The sequence below is a fragment of the Puma concolor genome, chromosome A2 (genome assembly GCF_028749965.1).
Source record: "Puma concolor isolate L17-30 chromosome A2, mPumCon1.1.hap2, whole genome shotgun sequence".
Classification (NCBI taxonomy): Eukaryota; Metazoa; Chordata; class Mammalia; order Carnivora; family Felidae; genus Puma; species Puma concolor.
In genome coordinates this window covers 15,078,223-15,094,005 of record NC_141668.1, presented here as the reverse complement: position 1 = coordinate 15,094,005, position 15,783 = coordinate 15,078,223, and the positions used below count along the sequence as shown (strand labels likewise).

Here is a 15,783-nt window from a genome sequence, read left to right as displayed (position 1 = left end):
AGGAAATTGAAACTCAGAGATTAAGTGAAGGGCACAAGGTGGAAACAGAGCCTAGATGTGAACTCAGGTCCACTAGCTCACAGTTCCTTGATGCTGTCTTGGGACTGACCACTAGGTCTGTAGTAGATTGTTCTATGAGAGCAGATGGCTGTCTAAAACCACACGTTCGGACACATTTATGACCCTTACGTTAGCACTGTGATAGCCAGGGCTCTCTCAGGGTGTCAGAAAGTTCCCAGAGTCATTTTTCCTCCTCTCCCGGGTGGTCCCCTCCTTGTCTTCTGCCAGGATAAATGGCATTTGCTACTTAGATCTTTGGCTTTGAGGAACTAAGACACCCTGATAAATCAAGATGTGTCGGTCTCAACCATAAAAAATTAATTAATTTACTTCAACAAGCAATAAACAGATCAAACAACATAAAAGTCTACGGCAAAAGAAAGAAAGAAAAAAAAACCTCAGCCAAGAAGTATATAGTTTCTTTTTACTTAACATTTGATAAATTTACATTCTCCTCATCTGCCCTTGGGTGTCTGAAAAGGAAATTCTATCAATATTTCCACGTAAAAAATTTTTTTTTTCTACATAAAATCCACATCAGAATCCTTCTAGTCATTGTGTTTCTCGGGTTTCAGACAGACAGTTTCTTCCTTGGGAATAATTTAGATGTCAAACCTGTCATTTATCATTGTATCTAGTAGCATGTTTCTCCCTGACCCTCAAAATTTAACTTAAAGCCCACTTAGTAAGGTCTGTGGGTATCCTGACAAATACCCTTCTCGGGCTCTGTGGGATTTCTGGGGAGACAGGCCACAATCCAGCAAAACAAATCCTGTCCATTGCTGGCATCTAAACACTATCCCATTAAATGTCCACACTTGATTTTCTTTCCTACAACTGGAGGAAGGGATGAAAAGACCACCTATGCCTCCAACCCTGATTTCCTCCATCAAACTTGAAAGCCTTGGGAGCTGCAACACACATTTTTTTTCGGATTAGTTCATTCACTTCCGTGTGAGTTAGGTGAAGTTTGGTCCATCGGTTTAATCCATCCCTGCCAGTGCTCCATCTTGGATAGTCATTTCCAGAAAGGAGCACCTCCTAGTTGTCCAAGTCGAATCATTAGAGACTTCTGCCTTCTCAGCTTGGAAAGCCAGTGACCAAGAAAGCAACAAACTTTCCCCTAGGGATTTGTCTTCCTTAGCCATTTTCAGAAAGTCTGAAGTCAGCAACCTTAGAAGAAAAATAATTTCATATCCCCTCCTCCCCCTGCTCTCCCTCCTTCCCTGTGTCCTTCCCTGTGTCCTTAGGCAGGGTGACATGCTTCTGCTTGCTGACCCCTAGACAAGCTCGGCTGTTGGCCCTGTGACTACACCTGTCTGTTGTCACATCCGGGCACATGATAGGTGCTCAGTGCTTAGGTAAATGAATGAATAAGTGAATGAATGAAAGCTAAAGTTGAAAGAAACTTAGAGACCATTCAATCGAATCCCTTTATTCTACAGGTGAGGAAACTGAGGCAGGGGGCTTTGGGAGACCACCCGAGATCACGAGGTTTTGGTGTGGTTTCCTGACTCCAGGCCTATGCCTGTCACCTGTGCCTGACTCCGAGCTTAGCCTGTGTGCCCTTGACCCTACTACGCTCTGTCTTTGGAGCAGGGAAAGTCTGCAGCTGTGGTCAGAGAGCGAGTGTCATACAGCTCCCAGCACGAAAGACTCTGTGTTTTCTCTTCTGGGTGAACAAAGAGTCTCTTCTTCACTGTACAGGCCTCACCTGCCTTCCTCCCGGTAATTCCTGCTGCCAACAGCCTGTCGTCTAAGCCCAGCCTGGCATTCTTCAAAGATTCCTCAAGGCCATCTGCTCCCTGTCCTCTAAGCTTCGGCTCTGGGGATGTAATGTGCCCTTAGCAAGACGTCAAGACATTACCCCTCCCACCCCTCCAGAACAGACACCGGCATTTCTTCCACAGACAGTATTCCACAATTAAAAAAAAAATTATAAAAGCTAAAAAAAAAAAAAAAAAAAAAAATACTGGTGGCATACCAGTAGCCTCCAAGTGGGTGACAGTCATCAGGGAAAAACTTAAGCAAATCAGCCTGAAGATAAGACATTATCTATTATACTCTGAATGTTAAATTAGTCAACTGGTGGGCATTTCTATAGCTACGCTACAGACAGGGAACAGCAGAAATTGCTTTCTTCCCTTTGGGTTTAATCACCAAGAATGTGAGGGTACAGAGATTAAAAACCAAATAATCTCCCTTCCTGCTTGTCCAGTCAGGCTAACCTTCATGCTGCACAGTGTTTACTGGTGGGAAACTGCCAACTTCTAGATGAAAGACGGGGGTGGGCAGGGGGGGTTCTCTCCTGTTATTTCCCCGCCAACCTGCATTCCTTCGGGAAAGAATGAAAATGGAGGGAAAGCGGCCCCTGGTCACTCACCGGGATTGTTCTCATGGATCTAGACAGACCATAAGTAATTCAGTGAGTCACTCACAAAGACTCCGCTTGTCTGTGGCTGCAGCATTCAGGCAAGCCAAAGGCAACCAGCACCACCAAAATGCATCACAAAACTCTTATCAGAAGATACCATTTTTTTCTAAATGTCATATATACAATTTTTATTGGAGCGTGATGACAGATAGTGAATAACTTAACATAAATTTGCATAATATAATACAGCTGTTAATTTATGATCATATTAAAGCACAAAGTTTTGTAGTTTGGGCACTTAAAAGTCGTAATCTTTGGAAACTTTCCCTCCTGTTTGCTCTTTATTTATTACTTATTTAGGGTTGCCAGATAAAACACAGGGGGCTAGTTAAATTTAGGTATTTCTGGAAAAAAAATTTACAAAAAAGGGGTGCGCCTGGGTAGCTCAGTCGGTTGAGTGTCTGATTTCAGCTCACGTCACAATCTCACGGTTCATGGGTTCAAGCCCCGCGTTGGGCTCTGTGCTGACAGCTCAGAACCTTGAATTCTGTGTCTTCCGCTCTCTCTCTGCCCCTTCCCTGCTCATGCTGTGTCCCTCCCTCTCAAAAACAAACATTAAAAAAAATTAATTTCTGATAAACACAGAATCATTTTGTAGTCTAAGTATGTCTCGTGCAATATTTGGGACATGGTTATACTAAAAAATGATTCATTGCATAGCTGAAATTCACAGTTTGCTTAAGGCTTCTATTTTTATTTGATAAATCTGGCAACTCTATTCTGACTTCATAAATACCTTATCCCCTACTGGCTCTATGGTCACAGTGAGGGGAACAGGTATTGCCTATGGTAGGGCTCTTGGGATCGTTACGCAGAGTCAGAGGGATCAGATCACAGAGGTACAAATGCAAAGGGAGAAACTAAGCTAGGCAGCATACCTGAGTTTTCCTGGGGCAGCCCTGGGAGTGTTAGAGCGATGGTTTTCTTTTTTTTTTAATTTTTTTTTTCAATGTTTATTTATTTTTGGGACAGAGAGAGACAGAGCATGAACAGGGGAGGGGCAGAGAGAGAGGGAGACACAGAATCGGAAACAGGCTCCAGGCTCTGAGCCATCAGCCCAGAGCCTGACGCGGGGCTCGAACTCACGGACCGCGAGATCGTGACCTGGCTGAAGTCGGACGCTTAACCGACTGCGCCACCCAGGCGCCCCTAGAGCGATGGTTTTCAAACTTGTTGACCACAACACATCATAAGAAATATATTTATAAGTCAACCGAGTACAGACATACCCATGTAATTAAACAAACGTTTTGTGAAACAATATATAGTCTTTTAGGTGTGATATACTCTATGTTCTATTCCATTCTATTTCCTTTTTTAAAATGCTGCTCTTAATCCCCTAAATTGAATTCACAATTCCCTAAAGGTTCATAGCCCACATTCTGAAAAACACTGGGTTAGAGGGTTATAACTCAGGAAAGTGAATAAGGAGCCTTTTTTTTTTTTTTTAATCCACTCTACAAATGAGGAAATGTGTCAGATCAGTTAAGAGACTTTCCTAGTCCATTTCACTAATTTGTGGCTAAACTAGGAATGAAATTGAGGTCTCTCAGCTCCCAAGCCTGTGTTTCTGGTTTCATTCTACCATACTTTCTAGTGTCCATTTTCCCTATCTCCAACTTATAACACACATTCTAGGATCCACTTTTTTGTTTTATTTTACCTAATCACACTATTCCTAAACCACTTTGTTATTACTTCAGATTCTTCTAAAATTCCCAAGATTTATATCATTGCTGATCTAAACTGATTATATCATTGCTTATGACATCCACTTGACTTCTAAAAACATTCAAACTAATTCATCTTGGCGCTTACCCTTTGATCCGCAGCATCTTACTTCCCCTCTGCGCCCAACCCTGTCTCACTATTTTGGTGCCTCAGGAGATCTTTACAGTTCCATGTACTCTCCCCTGGAGACAGGCACTGCCAGAGATGTAAGAAAAACATAAGAATAGTAACTATTACTTGTTACCATTTGTTCCCTCTAATAGTCCCTTTCGGAGTTGAGAAAACATAGGTTCGGAGAGGCTAAGTGTGTTTCTCAGGGTCACACAGCAAACACAGACTTGAAGAGCTCAAGTCTTTTTGCTCTAACTCCTATGCTCTGCCATCAGCACATGGAAGTGTGCTGAGATGTCCGCAAACATCTGGCAGGAATACTTCCGGCAGGAATACACTGGCAGGAAAAAAAAAGACATCAATCCAAGAGATATCCATGGAGGCTGTATATTTTCTCACATACTAAGTCTAGATTTTCAAACCACATTCAGGACTTTCTGGAATCTTACAATCATTCAGTTTACTATCCTCTAGGTCTTCTCTGTGACCATCCACTCCACGTGTACTTTTTTCCTAGCTGTGATGACAAAGTCCAAAGCGACGCGTGGTCCCCAGAGCACCTTTCCCGTGTCTCCTATCGTGGCCCTAAAAGAGTACATCCTGGCTTGCAGAATCCAAATGCAGAGCTCCTTCTAGTGCTAGCTCAGCAGTCATTCCGTTTACACGGAGAAGTTAACTTGGCGCTCTCCCTCCACCCCACAGAATAATCTTGCCTTTGGCTTCCTCATGGCTGAGCACAGGGAGCCACAACCCACCTTCCTCGGGGATGCACGAAGCAAGACGCTCATAGCAAGACTCACAGACAGCAATTTGCAGCTCCCTTTCCCCAGTTTATCTTCCTCCACCCTGAATGGAGCTGGGCGGATGGCTTAGACACAGGCTCCAGGCTGGATTCCCTGCCTCAAAGCCAGGTTGAACCCCTGAACCAGCCACATGACCGTAAACCTCAGTTTCCTGTTAAAGGGGATAATAAACCTATTGGCTCCATTCGGTTGGGGCTGATTAGATGAGGTGACACGTGTAAAGCACTTAGCGTGCAGTCCTGTGCCTATGCGCCCCAGAAGCATTTGTTTCTATTTTGCTGTTGTTTCGATGCTTCCTGTCACTCCCATTGTACAGATGTCATCTCAGAAGCCTTAAGGAGACACGTGTCCCTTCATGTGCCTCTGATCCACCAGGGTCTCAGCACGTGCATCTGTGCCCCTCGGCCAGCAGCCCCTTTGCTGCCACTCCCACATCCCTCACTGCCCCTCTGGGGTCCCTTGCTGCCCCTCCCTTTCAGCCTGGAACTTTTCCTGTCCTCCTTCCCTTCCAACAGAGTTCCTCTTTTCACATCCTATTTCCCCAGAACACTATTTTCTGCCAGAGACCAACAAAACAATGGTAGAATTACCAAGACCCGAGGACTTGGAAGGATTTCAGACATTGCTGGTTGATCCCGAATGCCCTCTCCTGGGCACCTGCTCGGGACCCATTATCCACTGGTCACTCCAGGAATGAAGGGTTCACCTCTTCCATGTTTCAAACAGCTGGACCAGACCATTAATCCACAAATCCATTTCCCTATAGTTTCCATCTATAGCTTCAAACTCTGGGCCCAAATGACCCTTTAAAAGACTGCCCACCTCAGGCTTCTGCAAATTTTCTCCATGTGGCACACTTTCAAGTCCCTTGCCCACCCTAGTCTCCCTCCAGCCTGTGTACCTCTAGAGGGTGACACGGCCGGAGTAGCAGGCTGACCCAGGGTGCGAGCAGATGGTGCAGAGGAGAGCACAGTAGCTGCTTCCATGATGGTTGTTTCCAGTGACGGGGACGGGGACGGGGATGGGGGCATTGATAACCCGTTCTCCAGTTACCTTCCCTGAATTTGTCAAAATATATCTCAATTATTGCAACTCCGTAGAGTAATAAGTCCTACAAGTTTCAAATACACTGGATAGAGGGGTGCCTGGGTGGCTCAGTCGGTTGAGCTTCCGACTTCGGCTCAGGTCACGATCCCACGGTCTGTGAGTTCGAGCCCCGCGTCAGGCTCTGTGCTGACAGCTCAGAGACTGGAGCCTGCTTCGGATTCTGTGTCTCCCTCTCTCTCTGCCCCTCCCCTGCTCATGTTCTGTCTCTCTCTGTCTCAAAAATAAATAAAAACATTTCAAAAATTTAAAAAAATATACACTGGATAGAAAAGGTACTTCCTTTGATTTCCCCCCAAAATTAACCCCTTCAAGCGTTCCAAAGCATGGTAAACAACTTCATACTTCACCCTCTTCAAATCTTTTCTTCAAAACACTTAGCTCTGTTGTGGTTTTCTGTGTATGCGATTCATCTCTCTCCCCCCACTGGCCCGACTGGAGGCTCCAAAGAGAGGGACTCACTATGGTAGCCCCAAAGCCCATGGGAATCCTGGGGGCCCTAAGGAACGAGGGAATGGATCTGTTATAGGCTCTGATCCCACCTCACCCCATCTCCTTTCCTGTCATGTGCCAGACAACTGGGGGTCTGAGAACAGAGATCCTGCATTGGGGCGGCACCCAAGAGCCCGTTCCAAGCAAGGTGTCGTGGCGGGGCCTGGTCTTCGGGCGAGGTGTGAGAAGCCAAGCGGGCATTCTAGGAGCATCTTCAGGGAGAAACCAAGTCAGAGAGAAGGTCAGACCTGCCAGAGGAGAGTGGTCAATCTAAACAGGCTGGCCAGAGGGGAGGAACCTAGGGCTCAAGACACCAGGATGGATGTGGGTGGGGGAGGGGCACACAGGGCTCCTCAGCTCCTCAGCTGAAGCAGCAGTGAGGGCTCACCAAGCGCTTACTGTGTGCCAGGCATTGGTAAGTGCCGTCTGCAAACAGGCTTTGTGCCGACTACGCGAGGTGTATTTGTATTATCTCCATCTTACTGGGTGAGAAACTGAGGCTGACAGCGAAGCTGACCACAGTCACACAGCCGAGAAGCAGCGAGACGCAAATTCCGATGTGGGCGATGTGACTCCTGTGGGCTTCTACCCAAGGCACCATACTGGCTCCCGAGGTGGAAGCTTGATGTGGAAAGAGGGGGAAGACCCTGAAAGAATTCCCCAGGCTGTCTGCACAGAGCTAGACTTTATATAACGTCTGTAAGCCATGGGCTTAAGCAATGCCCTGGGAACTTAAAGATACAGCTGAGACTCAACCCTCAGGCCCCATTTCCTGTAGGGTGTTACAGGTGACTCCAGGGTGCAGCTGAACTTGAGAACCAGCATGAATCAAAACGCAAGAGGAAACTGCTCTTCCCTGCTCTTTCCACGGCAGAGCCCAGAGGCCAGGGGGACCCCAGAACGGGAGTCTCACTTCCATTCCTCAACAGGGACTGGAGTTTCAAGTTCTCACACCCCAAGTGAAGCCGAAATGGGCTGGAGCAGAGGAAACGTACTCGGGCCAAGACTGACCGACAGTCTGACGACCGGGTACAGAGGCCGCATGCGGCTTTTCCGTTCGACTGTACTGTACTGTTTCCAGCTCGACTGGCCGGTATTCTTATGGGAATGTTCAGGACCCCCTCCTTCCTTGGCTACATACGTGTGAAGTGTCACCCCGTGTTTCCTAGCTTCACTCCTCATAAATCAGTTTTCAGGGCCTCTGAGCCTAAAACAGTTAGCTACAGAAAACACAATTTTGATTACAACATGATACTTCCACTAAGAGCACTCATCAGAAAGAAAGGTAACGCACAGGCACACGAAGAGCTTTCCGAAGTGAATTCCAGACGTTTTTGCTCTAAATGCATATGACTGTTGCCCTATTTTTAATTTACCTTAAAAAAACCACATTGGTGGGGCGCCTGGGTGGCTCAATCGGTTAAGCGTCCAACTTCGGCTCAGGACACAATCTCATGGTTCGTGGGTTCGAGCCCTACATCGGGCTCTGTGCTGACAGTGCAGAACCCGCTTCAGATCCTCTGTCCCTCCCTCTCTCTACCCCTCCCCCATTGTGCTTGTGCTCTCTCTCTAAAATAAGTAAATAAACATTTAAAAAACACCACACTGGCAAGCTAAGTGATCTGGGGGGTCCCAAAAACCAGAGCAGACTGCCCAGGCCAGCCTTGCCTTGGCCTAGAAGACCTAGAAGACCTCATGGGACCTCCATGAGCTCAGGGGGTTAAGGGCTCTGTCACAACAAATGGTGTTTTCTCATCAGACAGATTTGCAGTTTTACAAAATTCAACTCCCCTACCAGAAATCCAACCCTACCCACCATTAGTCTGAGCTTTTGGAAAAGACTCTTTTCTTATATTACTGGGGAAAGATCACAGCATCCTACGGTCTGGGCCAAAGGGAGCAAGACATCAGAACGGTTTCTTTGGAAGGTGGTGACTCATTGTGGGGTTAATGAACCTTGAGAAGATCCCACAGGGGCCCTCCTCCTGCTGCCATTTAAGACCGTTTCCTTGTGCCCTTCCCTTAGGAAAAAATCAAGAACAGCTGGGAATTGTGCGATCTTCAGGAAACTCTGCAAATATATGTATCAGTCTGGCCAGGACCCTCAGGGGTGGCCCCACACTGACCCAGGGACAGTCTTGGAGCAAATGCTCTTTGTGAAGAAGCTCGGAGCCAGCTAGGGTCAGAGAGAGAAGAGGGGTAGGCGACCTGAGCTAGGAGCCCTGAGCCCCCCCTCCCCACCCCCCACCCCCCATCGCACAGAGCAGGGGCCTCCTCACGGGCCAGTGAGCTCCCCAGGTGCTCATGGGGGTTACAGGTCCAAGGCTCAGAAACAGGACAAGGCAGAAACTCTCCACAGCTACCACATCAAAAGCAAGCACTGTAGTATTCCCTGAGGCTCCCTCTCCTTTCCCAAGGAGCCGCCCCACATCGCTGCCCATCTGGGACGAGGGCCCTCACCAGCCCAGGCACTCTGCCAGGCACCCAGGAGGACCCAAGAGGTCTCTGCAAGGGCTTTTCGCACTTCAGCTGGGAGAAGCCACTGCACACTCCCCACCTGCCTGGCCGGGGTTCGCGGACACTCTGGACTCACAGAGTCCTGTCCTCCCCCAGCCACCGCAGGGGCTCCCTCTTCCCGAACGCTCCCATCCCTCCAGCCCAAGTATGTGCTCCTGCCTCAGTTTACGTGCTATCTTATGAAGCCTTCAATTGTCCCCAGGCCGCCCCTCTGCCGCGGTCATGGAGCAGAGCATGAGCACACCCTTGTGTGTCCTTCTCGAACCGGGAAGAGAAAAAAATCCTCCTTCCTTGTTTTCCTTGGCTTGGCCCTGTCAGCCTTTGGAGGGCAGACAGGGGTTCTCACTCACACAGCATTATTTCTGCCAGGCTGCACCCTCTCTCTGCCTGCTGACCTTGTGCACAAACCCTTCTGAGCCTCGGTTTTCTCATCTGTAAAACAGAAACTCAATAAAATGATACAAGCGAAACTCGCCCTGTGCCTGTCCTCCAGGACTTGGTCAATGAATACTCAGTGTAGCTGCGAGCATTCCCTTCTTATAAAAACACTGTTGGTTCCGCTCTCTGCTCCCATCCCCGCCCTGCCCCAGGCCAGGCTTTCTTTCTCCTGTCCCCACCCTTGTCCCAACGTCACCTGGAGCTGGCTTCCAGGACCCTCACTCAGAGGCTTGGCCCGGAGGGGAGACACGGAGGTCATCACAAAGGTGGCAGCTGAGGGGCAATGGGGTGTCCTTGGTCCAGCACCCCACTCCTCTGTCACAGCCATACTGTGGGGCCAGCACTGTGGGCAGGAAAGCCGCCAGCAGTCTATGCTCCTGGCAAACACAGCAGTTCGAGAGCTAACTTCTCAGATCTGTGTCTTGTGTGGCAGGATGTGAGCCGCATGTCCTCCTTATGTCTGCTGGGCGGTCACCCCACCACCTCTGGTCCTGACTCCTGGGCCTCCTGTCCAGGACCCTGTAGAGCAGCAAGGTCCTTGCCCTTTGAGTTCCTGGAGGCCATCTGCTGTCACCCTATGATGGGCAGGAAACATGGCCTGGCAAACGGGCCTGGCCCAGCTCAGCCACGCCCACCTCCTTAAGGCCACTTCTCTGTCCCCAAGTACCCAGCTCCCCTCCAGGTCCACACCTCCAACCCTCCCAGGCCCATGGCCGTGGACTTGACCCCAGGCTGCCCGGAGCTACCGTCCTGCAAAAATCCCTCGGCCCACCGGCCCCTGCCCGGGGCCTCCTGATGTGACACTGTCACCTATGGCACCTCAGAGACCCCAGTCTGCCCCCACCTGAAGGTCAAGTCCCTTGAAGAAGCCTCAATGCAACGCGGGGGACAGGCACCCCACACCTGGCCCTGATAGGGAGCAGCAGACGCAGAAGACAAAAGAGACAAACGATTCCTGAAGATCCACGGCGAAAACAAATTGCCGTAATTAACACGTGCCACCTCCACGATACATGGGCTGCCACGTGGTTGGCGTGAAGCAGAGAGGCATAAACTGCAGAGAGCACGCACTCCAATAAAATGGCAATAAACGATGCGCCTGTGAAGGAACTCGGTTCAATTCTGCTCCAAAACCTTGTTTAAGTGCTTTTATTGTTTCTGTGTGAAAGAGCACAAATGCTTTTTGAAAATTGCTTCGGCATAAGCCTCCCCTTCTCCGGGAAGTGTTTCCGATGCCCCCCAATCCCTGCCCTGAGCAGACTGGGTGGCCCCCACAAGGCCCCCTCCATGTCCCCATTCTGTGCTCCCCTCCCTGTGAGCCTCAGCGGGGGTCCACAGGGCTCCTCCCCTCCCCAGGGCCCCCACCCACCCAGGGGCACACAGCAGGCGTGGGGGACACACTCCCGGTACAACAGTGGTCTGGACCAGGTGGTCTGCAAACATCGGGGGAGCCCCAGAGGTTGGTTGCTAAGGGGACCCTTGGAGGACAGATGAAATTCTTCTTATTGGAAAGATCTTTAAAATAAATAAATACATCAAATAAAAGCGTAAAGATAGGAAAACATAAACAGAATCTTTTTTCACAGAGGGGAAGGGAGGGAGCAGTAATGTCCCCTCACGTGGCCACAGTCACCTTTTTTGGGGTTCCGTCCTACATTAGAGGAACAGCCCAGTATCAGATAAACAGCAACGACAACAAAAACGGGTAACAAAAGTTCCCCGAGTGGGGACCGGGCTGATGTCCCCGAGGGCTCATGCTCTGGAAGCTCTGTCCGCAGGAGCAGCCAGCTGCTTGCTCGAGAGCGATGCCCCTAACTGAAGCCTTCGCTGGCTGCCTCGGGGGCCCACAGGCCCAGCTTGCTCAGCCCATGGGGGGATGAATGGGCAGCCTGGGCTGGGAGCACTCAGGCTCTCATTCCATGAGACCCTCCTCCATTCCATGAGAGCTAGGAGTCTCCCTGGGACCCTCTCTCCCCACACTTGGGCATGAGAAGGATGGCAGGGAGTGACCATCATCTCTCCGGACGCCCACGCCAGGAAGGTGAGCCCTCCACCTCCTGTAACGTGGTATGAAGGAAGCATCTGCCAGGCCATTCCAGAGACGCCCGAGGGGGGGCCCACCCGAGGGGGGGCCCACCCGCAGGCCGGCTGGCCCAGCCTTCCCTCTGGACCTCAGCAGCCCCCCTCCCCCTGAGGCTCCAGCCCCGACCCAGCAGACCAGAGGCTGAGGTAGGAATTCAGCGACTCAGCTCCTCTGAACAGAAATTGCTATCAAGCCTCTGAGGAACATGCTGTCTGATTTAGCGAGTCTCCTCCCACCCCCAAATTACAAAAAAAAAAAAAAGGTTTCCCCCCCAAAACCTCATCCTCATGTATTCAAACCCAGTCCTCCGGCAGCAAGGGGAGGGAGGGATGCTTTTTGGTGTCCTTGGGCCCACCACTGTCAGGGCAGCTCATGTTAGCTGTTACTCGGGGGCCCATGTTTACTTAGCCTTGCCACTGCAGAGGCCACTCTTGACAAGGAATCCTTTTCACGAAAAGCCACCAGCTGCAGAAAATCGGCAAGGGCTAAAACCGTGTCTGGTGACAGAGGTGACAAGACAGCCATCACGGAGGGTACGAGGCAGCCCTGGAGACAGACTCTGACTAAAGGCCAGCTCTCCCAATGTCTGGCCATGGGGCCCCGGGCAAGCCACCCAAACTCTGGGAACGTCCACCTCCTCCGGGGCAAAGCGGAATCTTCCAAGGTGACAGGAGGCGTTCTGCAAGGCTCTTTGTTTAGGGAAGAGTTGAGGCAGGTCTCCAAGAGCCTCTGTGATGTCTTCCAGGGCTTATCTTCTAGCATCTTCCTCCCTCTTCTGATTACAGGAGTGGGGGCCTCTCGCCAGCGTCTCCTCCAAGGCAGCCCCACTGAATTCTTTTTTTTTTTTTAATGTTTTTTTAAGTTTATTTATTTATTTTTGAGAGAGAGCGAGCAGAGGAGGGGCAGAGAGAGAGGGAGAGAGAGAATCCCAAGCAGGCTCCACACTGTCAGCACAGAGCCTGATGTGGGGCTTGAACTCACAGACCTTGAGATCGTGACCGGAGCCGAAACCAAGAGTCACACACTTAACCAACTGAGCCACCCAGGTGCCCCAAGCCCCAGTGAATTCTTAATTCTCACTGGCACAGTCGTTTCCATCCCTCCTGGGAAGACCCCACGCCTGAGGCTACCGTGGACTCACCGGGTCCCTGACCAGCACTTCTAGAAACAAGCAAATCTGATACATTCACTCCTCACCTCATGCCCTAAAGCAGAATTGCAAACAGAGCTTCTTAAGAAAATCCCAATTGGCACTCTCTGAGGAATCCTTACTACCACCCTTTGAAATGTGATTTGTCCCCATTTCACAGACGAGCAAACTGAATCTTGGTGAGGCTTGATAACTTGCCCACTGTCCTCCAATCAGATCTGTTGAATTCCACATCTCTGCTTTTCCACTTACAATTCTGTCTGTCAACCATGAAATGCAAAATCTCAAGAGTTGATTATAAAAGAGAAAAACAGTGAATTGCTCCTTACGTTTTTTTTTTTTTATTTTAACTTCAAAAACGTACTCATAAGTAGGGCTGAATATATTTTAAAGCTTAGCTGGGTTAGTGGAATTTTTTTTTAAGAGCAGTAAATGAGCCTGTGTGAGCACAGGCAGAGACAAGCCACCCCACCTCTCTGAGCTGTGGGTCCTCATCTGTGCAGTGGGGCCCCGGGGGGTTGAACTCATGGACCTTCTGAGGCTCTGAGGCTCTTTATCATCCTGTAACTAATCTCCTACTCATGTGCCGGCTGCCAGTTCCTGTGACTCCTTTCTCCTAAGCCACTGAGTAGATGTACTACACTTTCCTCGCTAAAATCTGGTCCCAGACTCCATTTAGGCCTCTGGACAGCAGTCTTGGGCAAAGGAGACTTTTTTCTTTTTTTCTTTCCTCTTTTTTTTTTTTTAATTTAGCTTCAGCCTAGCCCTCCCCACTTATATCCTGAGATGGGAAAATGGACTGAGCAGGCAATAGGGAATTTAAAATGAGCTGGAAAAAAAAAATCCTGCCACAATAAATCGCATCACAGTGGAGATCTCTATCTAACCAGAAAATTCTCAGTCCAGACAATGGCTCATTTATTTCCAACAATATTCAATACAACAGAATTCCAGGCCAACAAAAGGATTTCTACAGGTTCTTGGAGTTGGTTGCAAAGGGATTTAACCTACATAGAAAAGAGAGCTGTTCAATTATAGATTCCCAGGCGTGAGGGAGACCTTTGTAAATAAATTGTAAGGGGTCTTGCTGAAAATGCGGCTACTTCCCTGGGGAGCATCTCACCTACCGACAGTGTGAGGCCGATGTACCACGGCCCTGCCTAGAGGACGTGTGGGTAAATATTTGGGTAGAGACAGTTGCTGCTGGGATGGTGGGCAGAGCCAGCTATCGGAGGAAATGGCCCTCTCTCCCAGGCCCAGAGATGATACATTTCTAGAAACATCCAGGCAGGCAGCCTCTAAAGACTCCTGGGCTTTCCAAACACATTTCCTATTCTATGGTCAGCAAGACCGCGTTGTGAGCATGGGCGGTAAAAAGGAGGCAGGAAACAGGAGGGTGGGGAGGGGTCTGGAAGCCAGCCTTCTAAATTTAACATGCAGTTGCTTTTAGGCAGAGTGGATAAAAAATAAATTCCAGTGCTTAAAGCTCTTATCTTTGTTTACCATTTCCCCAAACAGCACCTGACCTGGGCTCTGACTTTTAGACTGAATTATCAACACGCACACAGGAATGAGGGATGGTGGGGGGGGGGGCGGTGCTGGGGGTGGAGGTGGGGGGGGGGCGGTGCTGGGGGTGGAGGTGGGGGGTAAATAGGGCAAGTTCATCACTCTCCACCTTCACGTGACATTTCTTCAGCCAGCAGGTGACCCAGGATCTGCTAGTGTCACAGGCTGTCCCTGGGTAGATGCAGTGCCATTTGGGGGGGGGGGGGGTTAGTCATGATGCTTCAGACCATCCTAGATGTGGAAGTTACCATGAGGTCACACATGTCTACCGGCTTTCAATGAGGGATCCATGAATATCCTCCAGCAACCTCTTCAGATGCTCAGTGACAGCTTTTGAAAATCTCCAGTGTGCATGGGGCTTGTCTATTTCATGAAGTTCTAGTCATCTGAAAATCCTTCCCTATATTGCATCAAAACTGTTCTCCCCACGCCGTATACCATCGTCCTGGGTCTGCCCCACTAATGAGAGGAGCAGCACGTACTTTTCCTTTGTCACATGTCTGCTGCTCAGTCGTGTGGCAATGCTCTCATTTCTCCCCCTTGGTTTGCTCAGGTCCCCCGAATTCTTGGAGTGTGCCCCTGGAAGTGGCATGCCGGCCCCAGCTCACTCCCCGTCGCTCCATCCCCTCTCCACCCACTTATCTGTTAACCCTGCTGATGCTGGCCCACCCCTCCCCCATTCAGTTGACTGATGCAAAGGCCATTCCTTGTCCTTTATCTCCATGGCTGTGTCCAGGAGACCCGAGACTATCCAGAGTCTCTTCCTTTCCAGCCCCTCAGCCTCCTTTCCCTGGGAAGCCCTACAGTTCAGTCCTTGGTGCCCTGCTTCTCTTCCAGCCCCCATCCCGGGGACTCATCCCCCTCTGTGCAGCTGAGTGGGACACCATCTTCCCCAACACAAGCCTGCCAGAGCTGAGCTCTCCTGGAGGAGGCAGCCCACCCGGACTGGTCCTCCGTCCATCTTTCGGCGCCCCCAGGAATAAAACCTCGGGATCGCTTTCATCACTTCACTCCCTGCCCCCTTACATCCGAAGACTCACCTCCCTGGACTAGTCTTCCTTCCTTACGATGACTCTGTATCAGCTGCACATGAGAGTTTTTCAGGGACCGTTTAGAACACTACTAATTCCTGCACACCAGTCCAGACCAACTAAACCTGAACATTTCGAGGTAGGGCTCCGGGCTCGGTGGGGAGCAGCCAAGATGGGGAATCACTGCTTGCACTGCTTCTCTTTCAACCCCCTGCCCACTCTGACCACTGCTCTGTCGTCAGAGACCCTCACTTTTGCCCAGG

The 15,783-nt window shown here is 49.9% G+C and overlaps 1 protein-coding gene and 1 long non-coding RNA gene across 2 annotated transcripts in view; one reads left to right on the top strand and one right to left on the bottom strand.

The window, feature by feature from the left end:
- Nucleotides 1-15,783, top strand: part of TBXAS1 (thromboxane A synthase 1) — a 155,877-nt gene that overhangs the window by 121,304 nt on the left and 18,790 nt on the right. The window lies entirely within an intron of this gene.
- Nucleotides 1-15,783, bottom strand: part of LOC147583017 (uncharacterized) — a 158,785-nt gene that overhangs the window by 129,529 nt on the left and 13,473 nt on the right. Inside the window, exon 2 of the long non-coding RNA XR_015244625.1 lies at nucleotides 4,313-4,420. This is a non-coding gene — a long non-coding RNA (uncharacterized LOC147583017). The remainder of the gene's footprint in view (nucleotides 1-4,312; nucleotides 4,421-15,783) is intronic.